Here is a 19,035-nt window from a genome sequence, read left to right on the forward strand (position 1 = left end):
ATCCAAACAAGACAGATCCAAATTGTTTCTAGAAGGAACTCTCCCTTCTCTATTTAAACCACTCGTGTTTCCAACTTTAGTTCAGTCTGTGCTGTGAATTCGACCTGGATACACACTTCTCCCTCCTGGAAAGAATTTCTGTGAAGGTATGCGAACATTCTTCTCAGCTCTTAGAAAATTTTACCAGCTGACTCGATCGACGAGAGACATCTCGAACATTCTGTTATCTGCGGAAGCCGTTTCATTTTCGTGCAGTCCATGCTGTGGACTCACCTGAATATTCATTGCTCCCTCCCCTTCTGGAAAGGGTCGTAGCTTTTTTAGATCCTCGTCGCTCTTTTTACGTTTCGTTGGATATCTAGGACGAACTTTTTTACCTTATTCCTTTCAAACTCTAATATTGAGGTTGGAGAGCCGTCATGGAAAATCAGCCATGATCCTACGAATCTAAATCGACTCCTTGAAAACAGAGCTATGTCATGTTTTTTTGATGACAGATTTCCAAGCTCCGAGTGATGAGAAATTTAGAAATTTTGCAGAGTTAACGGAAAGGAGGAGACAGAAACCTGGAGAATGGAAATGAAGCTAAGAAAAAATGCTAAGAGCTCAGAAAAAAAAAGGCTCTTTCCAGGAGGGAGGAGAAGCGCGTATCTAGGTTGAGTGCACAGCACACACGGATCTGAAGTTGGAAACGCGAGGAGTTTAAATAGAGAAGCGAGAGTTTCTTCTAGAAACAATTTTGGATGTCTTGTTGTTTGGATCATCGAGTTGACTGGGAAAAAAAAATTCTCAGAGTTCTGGAAAAAATTTCTGAGTGAAAAAAAAAAAACTTTTGGTTAATTTTTATCATGTCTTCTAGACATGATAAAAATTAACTGTCCCACCTTTTTGTCTAGGAAGGTTGTCTCACCATTTCTAAAAATAGTTCATGACTCATTCTTGGAATAATTGCCTTGAGAAAGGGTGAGTGATGGTCTATTTTTCTATTTTTAGAAAGGGTGAGACATCCTTCCCAGACAAAAAGAAGAGAGAGTTAAATTTTATCCTGTCTGTAAGACATGATAAAAATTAACCAAAAGTTTTTTTTTTTTATCTCATCTAGAGAATTTTTTCTAGCCGACTCGATCGACAAGACATGACATGACCATTGTTTTTTTTAATAATGGACTTTCACCTATCCCTTTCAACCCTCCGAATTTGGCTTTGGATCCGTGTCCTTGCTTCCACATTCAGAGCTCTTTTCTTCAACATTTCGATGCAGGGGAAGAATCAATTCTCTCACGACGTTTAGATATTCTTTCAGAATGCTAGAAAACTCATTCAAAGAAGAAGTATCTAAGGGTGGAGTTGCCGGTTGAGGAAAATTCACGAGTCTTGGAACCGGATTATGCGAATCCGTCTGTATGCCAAACTGTAAAGGTGAACCACCCGCTTTAGGAGAGCAGATAATAGTAAGATCCATCTTTTTCCAATTTTTGATTTGAATATACTTGTTTCTTCTTACTCGGAACATTTTCCTTTTTCTTCCTCCTCATCCAGGAACTGAATTCCAGGTGGAACGGAAGCATTTGTAATAAACTGTTGTTTCTTGGTTCCACACGCCTGACATTTTCCCGTGACCATCGGCCGTCGATTTTTCGACATGCGATAGTGGACGTCGACCGTATCGGTCTTGGCTCGGCATTTCACACACCAAATGGAATACGAAACAGGTTCCGCGTCGGAATGCTCCATTGCAGTAACACACTCTTTATTATTTTCTTCTCTTTCGATAGAGAGAGAGAGAGATCTTAACCAGAAGTGTAGATATAAAATTTAGGATACGTTTCGGATCCGTCGGCTCTTTTCGCATACCCCACTTCTTCACAGAGGTATTCCGTTTGCTAATCCGCTCTTCGAGGATAAAACTCGTTTCCCAAGCATCGCGAGCATAACGAATTCGATCGCCGGCCGTTAAACAATATTCGACTCCATCCGCCTTTTTAGGATACATTTCATGCCCCGATTCGTCTTTGGCATAAGGGAATAAAACAGACGTATAAAGCGAATACTCGTCCCCATTTTGAAATTTCGTGTAGTATTCTCGTCCAAAAGACGTTCGGTCATACCGTCGAGGAGCTAAAATGTATTGGTTTCCGTTTAAATCTACCGCGTAATACTCATGACCGTTTTCGTCTCGAGCCAAGATATGATTTCCTTCAGGATCCGTAACGTATAATTCGTAGTGAGGATGTTGGGGGTCGGTCGGGTATCGTTCTTTCCCCGATGCGTCTACTCGATAAACAGACATGCTTAGTTCTCGTCGCCTGCTCCTTCCTTCCTCCCACTCGAGACCCTTTGAGATGAGGGTATGATGTGATATCTATAAAATGGGTTGACCCTTTCAAACTATTCCATTGTTTAAAGACGGGTGGGTTAGGAAAAAAAAATATTAATAAAAGCAAATATCTGAACGGTTCAACACACCGGGTGAATAGAAAAAGGAATAGTTCTCTCTCTCCAGTCACAGGATGGTTTCTTCTTCTTGAACGGCTCACACTCAACTGAAGCGAAACTCGGAACTCGAAATGTTTAAATAGATCATACAGTCCATTCCAGAAAGAATCCGGAGATGTGTTGTCCAGCCAAGTCGACTAGAAAAAAAAATTCTCAGAGCTCTGAAAAAAATTTCTGAGTTTAAAAAAAAAAAACTTTTGGTTAATTTTTATCATGTCTTATAGACATGATAAAAATTAACTGTCCTCTCTTTTTGTCTGGGAAGGATGTCTCACCCATTCGAAAAAAACAAACCATGACTCATTCTTGGAATTGTTGCTATTAGAAAGGGTGAGTGATGGTCTATTTTTAGAAAGAGTGAGACATCCTTCCCAGACAAAAAGGGGGTTCATTAATTTTTATCATGTCTAGAAGACATGATAAAAATTAACCAAGTTTTTTTTTTGTTTGTTTGTTTTTTCAGAGTTACAGAAATTTTTTCCAGCCCACTCGATCGACAAGACGTCCCCATTTTTTTATTTAAGAATGGATTCTTGTTTATTTGTGTAAGCATTCCGAGTTTCGTTTTAGATGAGTCTATGTTGTTGAAGAGGAAACATGGGTACCCTCATTTTTTTTTCCTATCTGATTTCTAAGATGAATTCAGTGAGTTCAGCTTGAACTTTTCAAATTTTGTTTGTTTACTTTTAGCCCAGAGGTCGACGGATAAATCATTCTGATTTTTTATATATTTTTTTGTGTCCCTCTCTCTCTAAGAAACCTATCTCGTTCCAAGTCTTCTCGAAGTGCTATTGGTTCGTTTCGAGACGAGGTCATTTCACACCCCCCTCCTCAAAAAGTATATGTATATAAATTAAAGGAAGTGATTTTCATACACACACTTCACCTTTTTGAGTGGTGTCACGATGAGCCTATCCAGTAGAGAACGTCTTAGGGAAAGAATGCGTGAACAGAAACGACGCTGGCGAAGCAATTCAGCTAATCGAGAGCGAGAACGAATACTTCATAGGGAACGTTATGCTGTTCTTAAAAAGAACTCCCGACCGCAAAAGAATCATCTTCCTCCCAAGCAGTGGGAAAGCTATACGAATTTGCAGTATAAGGATATGTGGTCCGAAGAAGCCTATCAAAAATGTATTCGACAATGTAATAAAAGCAATACAATTTCCTGATCTACGTTCTCGTTCGTTTGTACGCCTATTACGCGTTACCTGAATCGAAACGTCCCCCTCCTCTGGATAATATTGTGCAAGGATCTGCCGGAACGGGTAAATCTTTTCTGATCCAAGCTTTATACCAAACTCTGATTCGAACGCCTCTTTTTAGCGAAGCGTGCTCGGTTCTCAAACTCGCACTCAGTGCTCAAGGAGCGGTCTACATTACGGGAGATACTTTGCATCATGCCCTGCGTCTTCAAATGAACGGGACTTTTGTTCGACCTCTGACCCAAGAGACTTTAGACTATTACAGACCCCTGTATGCTCCTTTACGGATGGTGATTCTGGATGACGTTTCCACGATCGGATCAAATTTATTTTCGCGCCTCGACCAGCAACTTCGACAATTGTGTCATGTGCCGGATAAACCGTTTGGGAATGTGCATATGATTAAATTCGGAGATTTGCAGCAGCTCCAACCGATTCGCGACACGCCCATTTTTTATTCTGAAGGGTGGTGGACGCCTCAATCCACGCTCTACTATGAACTAGTCGAATGTATGCGATTTTCTCTGGATTACGAGGAGAGACTCGAACGTTTAACGAGAAATCACTTTTTAGAACCGGACGATGTGGCATTTTTTCAGTCCCGCGTTCGCAGTTTCGACGAAATTCCTCGCGAAGCTATTATTCTCTGTTTTTCGAGCAAGGATGCAGAGAAATATAATATGAAACGTCTCCAATCCCGAGGGACGTACTGTTCGTGTCTGGCTCGAGACGTGATTTATTCCGAGAGTGAAAAATTGCGGAAGAGGATGATGAAACGGAGTCGACATTTACATCGATCTCAGATGGCGAATCTGGAATCCGTCCTCCATTTACAAAGAGGAGCGCGATATCAATTGACTAAAACGCTCGACAGATCCAAAGGATGGATGAATGGAGCGATTGGAACACTACACCAAATAGACCAGGATGAAGACGGAGTTGTGTTGCGTGTCTGGCTGCAATTTTTGAATAGTCTAGCTCCTATCGATCGCGTCTCCATTCGTATTGACACCTGTTCGACGAAAAGACTCGCATTTTATCGCGAACAGTTTCCTTTGATGTTAGCCGAAGCGATTACGGCTCATTAAGCCTAAGGAGCCACTTTTCCGTCGATCGCAATTTACATGCACGGACCTTTTAATCGATTTCAGCAATATGTCGCTTTTTCTCGAGTGACTCAACCCCAGGGATTGTATATTCTGGACCAGTTTCGTCCCCGCATGAAATTGGCGAGCAAGCAAAAATACGAGGAGGAACTGGAGCGATTGCAAAACATGTCCCGGATTCCGTATGATATATCGGCTCGAAAAGAGAACCAAGATCCGTACGAGTTTCTCATGAACCTTCTTCAATGTGGGAATCGTCTTTCCTTCTATCCTTCCAATAGAAACATCTCCCAAGAAAAAGAAGTCGTCAAACTAGAAGAAAAACCTTCTTTCCATGTAAAACCTGTTATAAAATGTCAATCTTAAATCTTTTTTTAAAAATTAAATAAAAAAAAATATTCTCCATCAAAACCCCCTCCATTCTTTCAAAGCTTCACAAAACGCTCAACAATGTCCACACAATGGGAAGAGAAAAATCGATCTCAACGGTCCACACAACATGTTGACTCCTCAAAATATGTCTCTCCCAAGTGACAGGATGCTTCTTCTTCAACGGCTGACACTCATCTAAAACCAAACTGGGAATGCTTAAATAGATAAGCGAGAGTTTATTCTTAAAAAAATGGCGCTGTCTTGTCAATGGAGAATCGAGTCAGCTGGGAAAAAATTTTGAGAGCCAGGAAAAAAATTTTCTAACTTTGAGAAAAAAAAAAAACTTTTGGTTAATTTTTATCATGTCTTCTAGACATGATAAAAATTAACTCTACCCTCCTTTTGTCTGGGAATGTTGTCTCTCCGTTTCTAAAAATAGACCAGAACCCATTCTTGGAATTTTATTCTTTTTAGAAAGGATGAGTGATGGTCTATTTTTAGAAACGGTGAGACAACATTCCCAGACAAAAGGGGAAGGTAGTTAATTTTTATCATGTCTAAAGACATGATAAAAATTAACAAAAAGTTTTTTTTTTTCAAATTTAGAAAATTTTTTTTCCTGGCTCTCAAAAATATTTTCCCAGCCGACTCGATTCTCCAATTGACGACACAGCGTCATTTTTTTAAGAATGGACTCTCGTTTATATATTTAAACATTTCGAGTGTCACTTCAGATGAATGTCAGCCGTTGAGGAAGAAAAACGCAGATTCCCATTTTCTCATTTCCTTCAGAGAGAGAGAGAGAGACCTAGATTTTCGAGACTCGATGACTTTTCAAGCACTTTTTGTTTAAGCTATTCGACTTCATATTTGTCTGACGTTCAAGAGTATGATCTCTCGTGGATGGATCTCTTCCACCTCATTCTCTTTCCAGTCGATTTAGAAGGGGAAGGGGAGATTTTTTTTCCCTCATGGAGGATGTCTCCTGAATACCGTTCAAAGAGTCTATGGAGAAATTATATGGTCAGAGTCACGGATTTCAAGGGTAATCTGCTTCTCAGCTAAAAAAAAGGATCTCTCTTTCCCAGTCTGTCTTGGATTGCCTCGTTAACTGTGAAACCCATCGCTTTTCCGATTTTATGGTTCTCCCAGTATAATCAGACAGTCGGTCACAAAAGTATTCGAACACCGGTACCCTATCAGAAAATGACAAGATGGCGTTTTTTTCTCTTTCTCTCTGTGTGTCGTGTTATTCCATCCTAGGTTTTCATCTCCCCCCCCATCTTGGATAAAACTGGAAAAAATTGGTTACGATCTCTTTTTAAATGGGGAGATGCCATTTTGAGAAAAACCTGACGACCCTATCTTGGAGAATGAACATGACCGCTCTACACACCCTTTCACTCTCTCTCTCTCTTTGAATTGGGAAGCCATTTTGGGAAAAAGCAGACGACCCTATCTTGGAGAATGGAAATGAACGCCTCTCCCTCTCTCTTTGAAACGGAAAGCCATTTTGGGACCCTCTATTCTTGGGGAGGGAGAAAACTGAAGTCTGCACTTCGCTGTCTCTGAATGCGAAAAGCCCTTTTGGGAAAAGCGGACCCTCTTTTTCTGATCTTGGAGAACTGGAAATGAACGCTCTACACGATCTCTCTTTGAATTCAGAAGGTATTTTGGGACCATCTAATGTTGGAAAACTGAAATGAACGCTCTACGCCTTTCTCTCTCTCTCTCTCTTTGAGATGAGTAGCCATTTTGGTGGATTCTCCACCACCATCCTAACCTTGGAAAACTGAAATGAACGCTCTACACCTTCTCTCTCTCTCTTTCTCTGAAATGGGTAGTCATTTGAAAACTCCCTAACTTTGGAAAAAACAGAAATGAACGCTCTACACCATCTCTCTTTGAAAATGGGGGGTGTCATTTTGAGACCTCCCTCCCCTAAACTTGAAAAAAAAACTGAAATGAACGCTCTACACTTTCTCTCTTTGGACATGGGTAGCCCTTTGGGGACCCTCTCTTCTTGGTATATAAAAAAAAGAACTGAAGTGAAGGCTCTACACAATCTCTCTTGGAATGGGATCCATATTTCGGGAAACGTGGATCACCTCATGCTGGAAAACTGAAGTGAACCACCAAGATTGGACTCTATATAATATTTTTTTTAATTGACATCATGACCCTCCTCAAATTTGTTATTAAAAAAATTTTTTTTTGTTTGTTTTGGTTTTTATCCCATTTCCGATGTGATTTCAGAAATGCAATTCCATAACAGTTCAATTTCATTCGAGGTTAAATGATCTAAACAGTCTTTGACTCACCCATCCGTATGATTATTTTCTTCTCCTTCCTGTTGCATCAAATTTTGTAAGTCCATATAAACATTCCATACGGGAAGGGCTGGATCCTCACAAGGCTGTGTTGAAACACTTGGAGTCTCTTTGGGATGAGTGGAGGGATCTAGGATGTCTGGATCCGGCTGTGATTCTACCTCCATGATTTCTGGACCCGTTGGAACTTGTGAACCCGGCTGAAATTCTACCTCCATAATTTCTGGACCCGTTGGAGCTTGTGAACCCGGCTGTGATTCTACCTCCATTATTTTTGGACCCGTTGGAACTTGTGGACCCGGCTGACATTCTACCTCTACGATGTCGGGACTTTTTGAAGCTTGTGGACCCGTCTGACATTCTACCTCTACGACGTCGGGACAGGTTAGAGAAGAAGAAGAAGAGGATACTGGAAGAGGTTCTGTCTGTGAGGAGTCCAAAAGAGGTTGCCTGTTTGAACAAGTCGGGGAAGAAGAAGAAGAAGAAGCTTCTGGATTCTGAAGCGGATCTTGCACGCCAGGTAGGTTCCGGTAAGTCGACCGTTTTTTAAGAGGTAATTTTTTTTCTTCCTCCTCATCTTCAATTGTGATGACTTCAATTTCACTCCGTTGCCGGGTCGATTTTGTTTCGGGAAATAACGGTTTGGTCCAGCTCCTCTTATCATCTAAGGAAGGGATGGGTAAAGGTGGCGGAGGGTTTTCTTCTTTTTCTTGAAACATCATCGGCGATTGGAAAGAAATCTCCTCTTTCAATTGTTCCAAAGCGAGTACGAGCACCGATCGACGAGAAAGAGACTCTTCTGGGTTGTGACGATGAGATATTGCGTTTTCGGGGGAACGACATAGTTTTGAAAAGGTCTTAGAATATATTTCTTATATTTCATCCTGTCGCTGACTTTAAAACTTCTTTCCTTCAGATTGGGGGACGATGATTCGTAATAGGCGAGAGGAGCGGCTGTGGTCTGAACAATATGAACTTCGTCCTCAGCCGTCGTTCTCACTCCAAACGTAAAATATCGTTTCGTGAGAAAAATATTCTTCCACCGAAAACTCGTGCGCGGATCTGTATATCGCCGGTCTGTTTGAATGGGCCGTCTCAAAGCTCGATCCATCCGATTCCAAGAGAAGGGAGATTCCTCTTTCGTTTGTTGCGATTCGAATAAATTTCTGTATATATTCTGAACGAGCAGGTTGGAGGATTCGACATCTTGGTTGAAAGAAACGATCGCTTGATGAGGTGGTAAATGCGGAATAAATGTTGCACAATGACACGCCAAAAAGATTTTCAAGTTGGAGATTTGCTTTAGCGTCTTCAAATCCTCCCCGTTCGAAATTCGTTGAGTTGGAAAAACGTCTAATAGCGACATGGCTCCCAATGGAAAAGAAATGATCTCGCCCAGTACTGTCGCCTTTTTATATATAGACACACACAGACACACATAGAGGCTCTATGACGTCCGTTTTATTTGTTTTTTTTTGTTTCTCTCTCTCTTCTTTCCAAGAAATCTTATCTCCATGACCTCTTTTTCTTTTCTTAAAAAGATGAATGTGTGTGGGAATGAGGAAGTGAAAGTAATAATTTAATAAACAAAAAAATTATCCAACCATGACCTTCTTTTTTTTTCAAAGTCACCCTTTCCAATCCAAGGACGTCCAGAGATAGAGGAAGCAGGGAGAGAGAAGGAGGGAAGGGAATATCACACTCACTTTCTCTCTATAAATAAAAGGGGAGAGCCCCAAAGTCGTATTTTTGTCCAAGTGGATCATGACATGAGGAGGCATCCCCAGCTCACTACGTGTATTCCTTTCAAATATAAATATATTGATCTTTCCTTTTATATCATCCAAGGAGTCGTTTACCTGAAAGCCTCCTATTTTTCAAAATGTGCGGGTTATCATCAGTTTGTCAGTTGTCAAAACCCGTCAAGGATGAAAAACCTCTCCCTTCCTCAAAACCCCTTCAGGAAGAGAGACCCCTCGAGAAGGAGAGATCTCTCCCATTGTCAAACCTCCTCGAAGATAAAAAACCTCTCCCTTTCTCAAGACCCCTCGAGAAGGAGGGACCTCTTCCTTTATCAAACCCCCTCGAAGATGAAAAACCTCTCCATTTATCAAGACCCCTCGAAAATGAGGGACCTCTCGATTTGTCAAAACCCCTCGAGGATAAGGGAACCAAAACTTCTCTCTCTTTCGAAGAGGAGGGACCTCTCAATTTGTCAAGACCCCTCCAGAATAAGGGAACCAAAACTTCTCTCTCTTTCGAAGAGGAGGGACCTCTCAATTTGTCAAGACCCCTCGAGAATAAGGGAACCGAAAATCCTCTCCCTTTCTCAAGACTTCTCGAGGAGGAGGAGGAGGAGAGACCGCTCAATGTCTCAAGACAGGACCCCCTCTATCTCTTGAGGATCCGAGGGAAACGATTCCTATTGAAAAACCATCTATCGACGATCCCCAGAAAAGGTCTTCGGAGGAGATTAGACTTCCATGTAGAAAACGAATCTGCCACAACCATAATAATAATAATAATAATAATAATAATAATAATATACCCCCCTCTCAACAACAGAATCCTACAACATTTGCAGATAAATGCATTCAAACCAATCCCTTTATAGTAACCCTTTTGATTGGAGAACCCGTGCATTAGCCTCGAAAAAAAATGAGATTCTAGACTGTTTCTATGACCAGAATGTTAAGCCAATAGATAGGTCTAGCTCAGAATTTTTCTTTTTAAAGGAAAATAAATAAATAAATAACCCAAAGACTATTCGTAAGTATAAATTCGTAAATATAAGTCTTGAGTCCGATGGAAAAAAATTTTCAGAGCTGAGAAAAATTCTCCAACTGAGAGAAAAAAAAAAACTTTTTGTTAATTTTTATCATGTCTTAGACATGATAAAAATTAACGACCCCCTTCCCTTTTCGTCTGGGAATGTTGTCTCACTCTTTTGAAAAACAAATCGTGATTCATTTATGGAATGATTGCCATTAGCGAAAGGATGAGTCATGGTCTATTTTTAGAAAGGGTGAGACATCCTTCCCAGACAAAAAGGGAGGGTCATTAATTTTTATCATGTCTAAGACATGATAAAAATTAACCAAAAGTTTTTTTTTTTCATTAGAGAATTTTATGTCAGCTCTGAGAAATTTTTCTTTCCCAGCCGATTCGAGACTTTACCATTTGTTTTTAAGAATGATTTCTCCCTGATCTATTATTTCAAAATTCCAAGTTTCGCTTCAGAACCATCTGTGCTGTTGAAGAAGTAACGTGATATATGTATTTTTTTAATGAGTTCTGTCAAGATTGAATTGTGCAGGATCGACCTTGCGAATTTCTTCTCTGTGTCTTTAAATAATAATGATACCGAACCGCTTTTTGTAGAGCGCAATGGAAAAAACCTTTTGTATGGTTAGGACAATTCATGTGTTCGATCCCATTGTATTTGAGAATCTCTTGCGTCGATCCCGAAATGCAATAAATGGATCTTTGCAACCATTTCTCTAAAAACCGCCGTTTCATTTCTCCTCGCACCCAAATCATGGGAAAAGGTTCCGTCAACATCGTTAACACCCATGGAAAATAAATGTACGGAATTTCTCCTTCGTACCACGACAAGCGTGATAATAATCACTCGCCCACACAGCGGTTCAATTTTCTTTCTCGGTGAGCATTTGCCATGGAAACGGGGGTTTAAAACAAATACCCCTCGAGAAGTACCGTCCAATGTGACGTAAGCCAATTCTTTCACAATAAAGGCTCCTTGAGAATTGTAGAAACCTTCAAAGTCGAGCACGAGTTCCATGTTTTTTATTTCTTTTTCTTTCCAAGGTGACCTTTATTATTATTATTATTATGGATGTGTATTGAGATACGCAGGATATTATTCAAAAAACAAATATATATACGAATGTGACCTTTCCCAGAATTCATACGACCTGTCACGTGCAACCTTCTCTCTCCCTCTATAAAAGAGGAGACGGCGAGAGAACGCTATCCATTTTTTCCTTCAGGACACACAGCGAGAGAGAGAGAGAGAGAGAATTTTGTTTTCTTTTTTTCTCAATTGAAGAAGATGGACGTTTTGAGTGCCAAACCTCTCAAAGATTCCTACATTGTTCTGGACATGGAATACTTTCACTGTTATGATCCAAAGACGGGAGATATATGTTTCATCTTGAAAGAACTGGGCTACATCACTTGCGATTTAACCTTATGCGGATCCATGACTTTTCTCCCTCCTGTCCATTACGATGACTTATCGTCCCGCAATCAAGCTGTGGTCAACCAGACTACAAATAATCGACACGGCCTGCTCGTAGGAAAAAGCTCGTAGGAAAGACGACCGAGGGTCGTCTTTCCTACGAGCATCTTCATACAATCCTGATAATACTGACCGAAAATGTGGATGTGATCTACGTGAATGGATACGATAAAGCCGAATTTTTCAGCAAGCTCTGCCAGCGATCCGTTTACGAGTTTTACATCCCAGGGAAAACCGAGTGGCGGAACAAGTCGAAATGCACGCGACACCAATATTTCCAAAAGATGATTCATTGTGCCGAGAACAAGGTGAGAAATTTTCGATACCATTTGATGGAGGGTATTTACGTTTTCCGGAAATAACATTGTTACCCCTCCGAGAGCAAAGCTGTCGAAGACGAAGAGGAGGCGGAAGAATCTCCCCAGGAGAACTCGTGCGACGATGAGGAGGAGGAGGAGGAGGATGAACTTTCTAATAATAATAATAAATGTCTAAGTTGGGATGCTTTAGAGACCCAAGAATATTGGTCTCAACCCTTATCTCACCTAGACCTGAAAGAGGATCCTCAAGTGTACTCTTTGTAGTCCTCTTCTAAAATTTGGTCTTGGAGAGAACACTTGAATGTTCATGAATGAAATGGTATGTAAATCCCTAGAGAAAAAAATAGAAAAAAAAGTTCCTTTTTTTTGTAATATGTTGATTTCTTTCCAATCCCATTTCTTTTCCATAACTCCAGCCCAATCGACGAGAAGAAGAAGAATTTTCCAAGTTACACAAGACGAATCTTCCAAGTTACACAAGACGTAGAAAGATTTCACAAGGATTTATAAATTACACGCTCCCACATGATATATGTATAGAGAGAAAAAGACCCTCTGTTCTCTAGCCAATACGTCAAGACTTCCCTAAACTAAGAGAGACCATGAGTACCGAGGAAACCTTAGCAGAGCAAGTGGAAAGACTTTCAAAGAGATTAGAAGAGTTAAGACGGGATAGATTTACAGTTCCGCCGACTAAAGAGGAAACTATCATCGATTTCAACAAACCGCTGTACTTTCATCCCCTACCCCAAAGAATGAGACGAGTGGACTCGCCGTTGAACAGTTCCAATGAGAAACAAAATGTCACTTATTTGAATAGCCAATTTCAACACATGAATATTTCATAAGTATTTTTTTTTTGTTTTTTTCCCTAAAGCGTAGGGAGATCGGATCAGTAGTTTTTCCCTTTTCATCGTCGAAAAAGATTGGGAGGAAAAATCTTTCTCAGCTCTCTCAGAAAAAATTTTCAGCTTTAAAAAAAAAATTTTATTTAATTTTTATCATGTCTTAGACATGATAAAAATTCCTAAAGATCCTAAAGAATGATCCTAAAGAATGATCCATGATCCTAAAGAATAGAATTCCAAGAATGGGATCTGGTCTATTTTTAGAAACGGTGAGACCCTATTCCCAGACAAAAGGCGGGTAGAGTTAATTTTTATCATGTCTAAAGTTCAGGGTCCATCTATCTTCTTATGTGAAACGGTGACCCTGACAAGATCGAGATAGACAAGTCCTGTGAATTGTTTTGTAATCTTGACGCGATCCAAGAAAGACTTTTTATTTTTTTTTTTGAAATATTGGGGGGTGGGAGAGAAAATGTTCTCACGACCCTCAGATATCTTTTCATAAATATATTTTTTATCAAAGTGTTTCTTTCATTCCGATCCTTTTAAGAGGTTGGAATGACCCTGACATTTAGATGGGGTCGCGATCCCGACAGATGTCGTGCGAGTATAAAAGTGTATATCCTCCGCGAGATTTCTTCAGAGAACAGAAGAAGACGTGAACTGCGCTGGTAAGTCCCTTTGGTCCTATGAATATGGTTTAATCATAACTTCATTTAAAAAGACCTTTGAAACTTTGAAACTTCTTAACCCTTTGAAAAGAAAAATGTCTCTTTCAAGACGACGACTCTAAAACGTTTTATTGTTTTTTTTTTCTAGATATTCCCTGTTATACATATATACCTTTTCGATTCTTTTTTTGCTCCTGTTTGTGGAAGACATCACCGTATTCATCGCCATGGCGTGTTCAGAAAACTTTATCGTGCTCGATCTAGAGGGTTTCCAGTCCTACAACCACAAGAAGGGTGAATTTACCTACGTTTTAAAAGAATTGGGCTATGCGACAAAAGATTTTTTGACCGTGGGATCCTTGACGTTTGCTCCTCCTCAACCCTTCCACCAACTGGGTGACAAAAACCAAAAGACGAATGCCTGGCTGACGAGAAACCGGCACGGACTTCGTTGGAACGAGGGTCATATTTCCTACAACCATTTAGGACGCATTCTCCAATCGCTCACTCACAGCTTCTCCACGATTTATGTGGTGGGATGCCAGAAAGCTAAATTCTTTGCTAAAGCCTTGGATTATCCAAAACCCGTGACGGAAATTTATGTGCCAGATGGAATCATTTGGAAGTATCGGGAAAAATGTGCCCGACATCATCAAAGGAGGAAATATTTCCATTGTGCCGAAAACAAAGTGCGCAACTATCGATGGCATATTACGGAAGGAGATTTTCATATCAATCACGTCTATCCAGACGAAACGGAGAAAGAGGAGAGGATTCAGGAGGAAGCAGACAATCCTCTGCAAGCTTTTGATAAGGCCTACGATCAGTTAGAGAAGGATCCGTCCCCAAAAGCGTACGATAACCTCATCCAGAAATGGGATAATCTGTCCTGTTTCCAAGTGATGGAACATCCGGATGAGCATACGTCTTTCCACTTGATGGGCTCTTCTACTTCTTTGTCGTTAACTTCCTCCAATAACTCGAGGAAGACGGAGGGTTGGGGAGACATACCTGAAAATATTCCCCATTACGATCCAGCAGCCTGTTGGGACGAACCTTCCAAAGAATCTCATGAGACCCCCAAAATATCTTCAGAGGATCCAAAGACAAAATCCACTGAGTGTTGGGACGATGAACGGACGACTCATGCTCCAAAATCCACTAAGACTATGTCCACTGAGTGTTGGGACAATGAACAGACGACTCATGCTCCAAAATCGACTGAGACTATGTCCACTGAGTGTTGGGACGATGAAACCGAAAAGACGACAGAGAATTGGGATGACTGTTCTCAAAAGTATTTGAATTGATATATACATAAACTCAGGAGAAAAAAAAGAAAAGATTTTTAGAAATAAGTAGGGAAAGGTTCTCCGCTTTCCCTATTTTTATGGAAATGGACTGGGAAGAGAGAGAGAGACGAATCAGGAGACCAAAAAAAATGGGTCTTGGAAGGAATGAGTGCAAATGCATTCGATTCCTTCCGAGACCCATTTTTTTGGGTCCCTCTCTCATCCAATCTTGGAAAAGAACTTTGTCCTATTTTTCTAGGTCCATTCAAAAAGAAATGAATCTATCCATAAATTTTCTTAAAAGAAAAAAAAACAAAAAGATCCTTTACCTCTTGACGGTCCAAAGTCGAGAATCTTGGAAAAAATCATCCACTCTCCATCCAGTCAAACTTCTCTGTAGAAAATCTAGTAGATGCATCTGCATTCTTGAACACCCGGCAGTTATTATTGGACGCGAAACGTCGAATGCTGAAATAGTTAACAGTGATCCCATTCTTAAAGAAACGGGGATGTTTTATTCATCCAGTCGAGTGCGGAAAAATTTCTGAGAGCCGGAGAAAAATTTCTCTGGCTGAAAAAAAAAAAAAAAAAAAAATACCCCCCTTTTAGTCTGAAAATTGATGTCTTCAATTTTTCAAAAATTGAACACATCAATTTTCAAATTTTCAGACTAAAAAGGGGGGTAATTTATTTTTCAGGAACTTTTCCCAGCCGACTCGATGTGAATAAAACTTTACTGCTTGTTAAGAATGTTATTTAATGGATCGATTTCAACCTATCGAGTTTCGCTTGAAATCCGGCCGTGCTGTGGGCCCACCTGGATACAACTTTTCCCCTTTTGGAATAGAATTTCCGTCAAGGTAGGCTACTTTTCCTCTTTTTGCCTTTTTCATGTCATTTCATTTGTATTACAATATACTGAAAACGGGCGTTCGAACTGATATCTAGGCTATTTCTATACAAATGGAGCTCGATCCAAGAAAGAAATGATGTCTTTTTTTTATTTTGTGGACTGCCAATTTGTATTGGAATAAACTCAAAACGGGTGTTTGAGTCGGTTTTCAGTATATTTCAATACAAATGGAGCTAAATCCAAGAAAGAAATGATGTCTTTTTTTTTTATTTTGTAGACTGCCAATTTGTATTGGAATATACTGAAAACGGGTGTTTGAGTCGGTTTTCAGTATATTTCAATACAAATGGAGCTCGATCCAAGAAAGAAATGATGTCTTTTTTTTTATTTTGTGGACTGCTAATTTGTATTGGAATATACTGAAAACGGGCGTTTGAGTCGGTTTTCAGTATATTTCAATACAAATAGAGCTCGATCCAAGAAAGAAATGATGTCTTTTTTTTTATTTTGTGGACTGCCAATTTGTATTGGAATATACTGAAAACGGGTGTTTGAGTCGGTTTTCAGTATATTTCAATACAAATAGAGCTCGATCCAAGAAAGAAATGATGTCTTTTTTTTTTATTTTGTGGACTGACAATTTGTATTGGAATATACTGAAAACGGGTGTTTGAGTCGGTTTTCAGTATATTCCAATACAACTGGAGCTCGATCCAAGAAAAAAATGATGTCTTTTTTTATTTTGTGGACAACCAATTTTGTATTGGAATATACTGAAAACGGGCGTTCACGTCGGTTTTCAGTATATTCCAGTACAAGTGGAGCTCGATCCAAGAATGAAATGATGTCTTTTTTTTATTTTGTGGACAACCAATTTTGTATTGGAATATACTGAAAACGGGTGTTTGAGTCGGTTTTCAGTATATTTCAATACAAGTGGAGCTCGATCCAAGAAAAAAATGATGTCTTCTTTTTATTTTGTGGACAACCAATTTTGTATTGGAATATACTGAATACGGGCGTTCACGTCGGTTTTCAGTATATTCCAATACAAGTGGAGCTCGATCCAAGAAAAAAATGATGTCTTTTTTTTATTTTGTGGATTGCCAATTTTGTATTGGAATATACTGAAAACGGGTGTTTGAGTCGGTTTTCAGTATATTCCAATACAAGTGGAGCTCGATCCAAGAAAAAAATGATGTGTTTTTTTTATTTTGTGGACAGCCAATTTTGTATTGGAATATACTGAAAACGGGCGTGCACGTCGGTTTTCAGTATATTCCAATACAAGTGGAGCTCGATCCAAGAAAAAAATGATGTCTTTTTTTTTATGTTGTGGACAGCCAATTTTGTATTGGAATATACTGAAAACGTACGTTCACGTTGGTTTTCAGTATATTCCAATACAAGTGGAGCTCGATCAAAGAAAAAAATGATGTCTTTTTTTTATGTTGTGGACAGCCAATTTTGTATTGGAATATACTGAAAACGGGCGTTCACGTTGCTTTTCAGTATATTCCAATACAAATGGAGCTCGATCCAAGAAAAAATGATGTGTTTTTTTATGTTGTGGACAACCAATTTTGTATTGGAATATACTGAAAACGGGCGTTCACGTTGGTTTTCAGTATATTCCAATACAAATGGAGCTCGATCCAAGAAAAAAATGATGTCTTTTTTTTATGTTGTGGACAGCTAATTTTGTATTGGAATATACTGAAAACGGGCGTTCACGTCGGTTTTCAGTATATTCCAATACAAATGCAGCTCGATCCAAGAAAAAAATGATGTCTTTTTTTATGTTGTGGACAATCAATTTTGTATTGGAATATACTGAAAACGGGCGTTCGAGTCCTTTTTACGACTATTTCTATACACATTCCACTATATTAAAATGACGTCATGGTTGAGTCCAAACAGAGTCGTCCCCGGACAGAGTCGTCTCCGGACAAAGTCGTCCCCGGACAATTTTACACCGAATTTGTATAGAAATATGCTTAAAATGGGCTTGGAGGGGGGGCGCTTTCTAGTATATTCCTATATACATTCGGTTGCATTCAGAAACAAAAAGAATGTCTTTTTGAATGGACAGGATGACTATGGAAACCGGATCTCTCTCTCCCAAGATTGGTGAGAGAGTGCCTCCTATTTGTATTGCAATATACTGAAAACGGGCTTTCGAGTCAATTTCGAGACTATTTCTATACAAATGGAGCTCTATTTACGAAAAAAATGATGTCTTTTTTATTGTGTGGACAGCCCTATTTGTATTGCAATATACTGAAAACAGGCGTTCGAGTCGGTTTCTAAACTCTTCCTATACAAATTCCACCATCTATACAGAAATGATGTCATCGTTGAGTCCAAACAAAGTCGTCCCCGGACCATCTTGATGACCAGATATATTGCCTTTTCAACAGCCCGTATTATTCTGAACAAAAACGTGGAATACGTTTATAGAAAAGAGAAGAATTGAAAGTGAAAGTCAAAAAGCAAAATGGGATCGGCTGGGAAAAATTTCTGAGAACCGAGAAAAAATTCTGAGTCAGAAAAAAAAAAAAAGAAAAAATATATAATATATATATTATATAATATATATATTATATAATATATATTATATAATATATATTATAAATACTTTTTGTTAATTTTTATCATGTCTTCTAGACATGATAAAAATTAACTAATCCCTTTTGTCTAGGAATGTTGTCTCACCGTTTCTAAAAATAGACCATGACTCATTCTTTCTAAAGAATAGAATTCCAAGAAAAGAATGGGTTCTGGTCTATTTTTAGAAACGGTGAGAAAATAATCCCAGACAAAAGGGGGTACATTGAGTCTGTGCTGTAGACCCTGAACAATCTATCGGTCACCGGTAATATATCTGGAAGGACCCCAAAAAGCTATCCACTGTCGTTGGAATTGAGTTCACTGGAGGCTATTTCTTTTTTTCGCAATCTCGCTTTTAGTTTTCTCTGAGATTCTTTAGAAATGGGTTAAGTGGGGTTATCATTTTTTTTTATTTTAGAATTCATCAACCTTGTTCCTTCCCCCTCTCCCTCTCTCTCTCTCTCTCTGAGGAGTCTATATAAACGGATCGCCAGCGATCTCTTGTTCATATTAGACGAGTGTTTCGCCTTGAGAACGGAAAAAAAAATACAAAAGCCATGCTGCTCAAACTGGAATATAACGATGACTATTACTTGCACGCGTATGTGGATCTAGGATTCCTGTACTGGAATGCCAAAGATATCTTGACTCTCTTGCCTACGAACGTCTCG

This window comes from Stegodyphus dumicola, chromosome 4, assembly GCF_044657685.1.
Source record: "Stegodyphus dumicola isolate Sdum_Otavi_A_Nest chromosome 4, ASM4465768v1".
NCBI lineage: Eukaryota > Metazoa > Arthropoda > Arachnida > Araneae > Eresidae > Stegodyphus > Stegodyphus dumicola.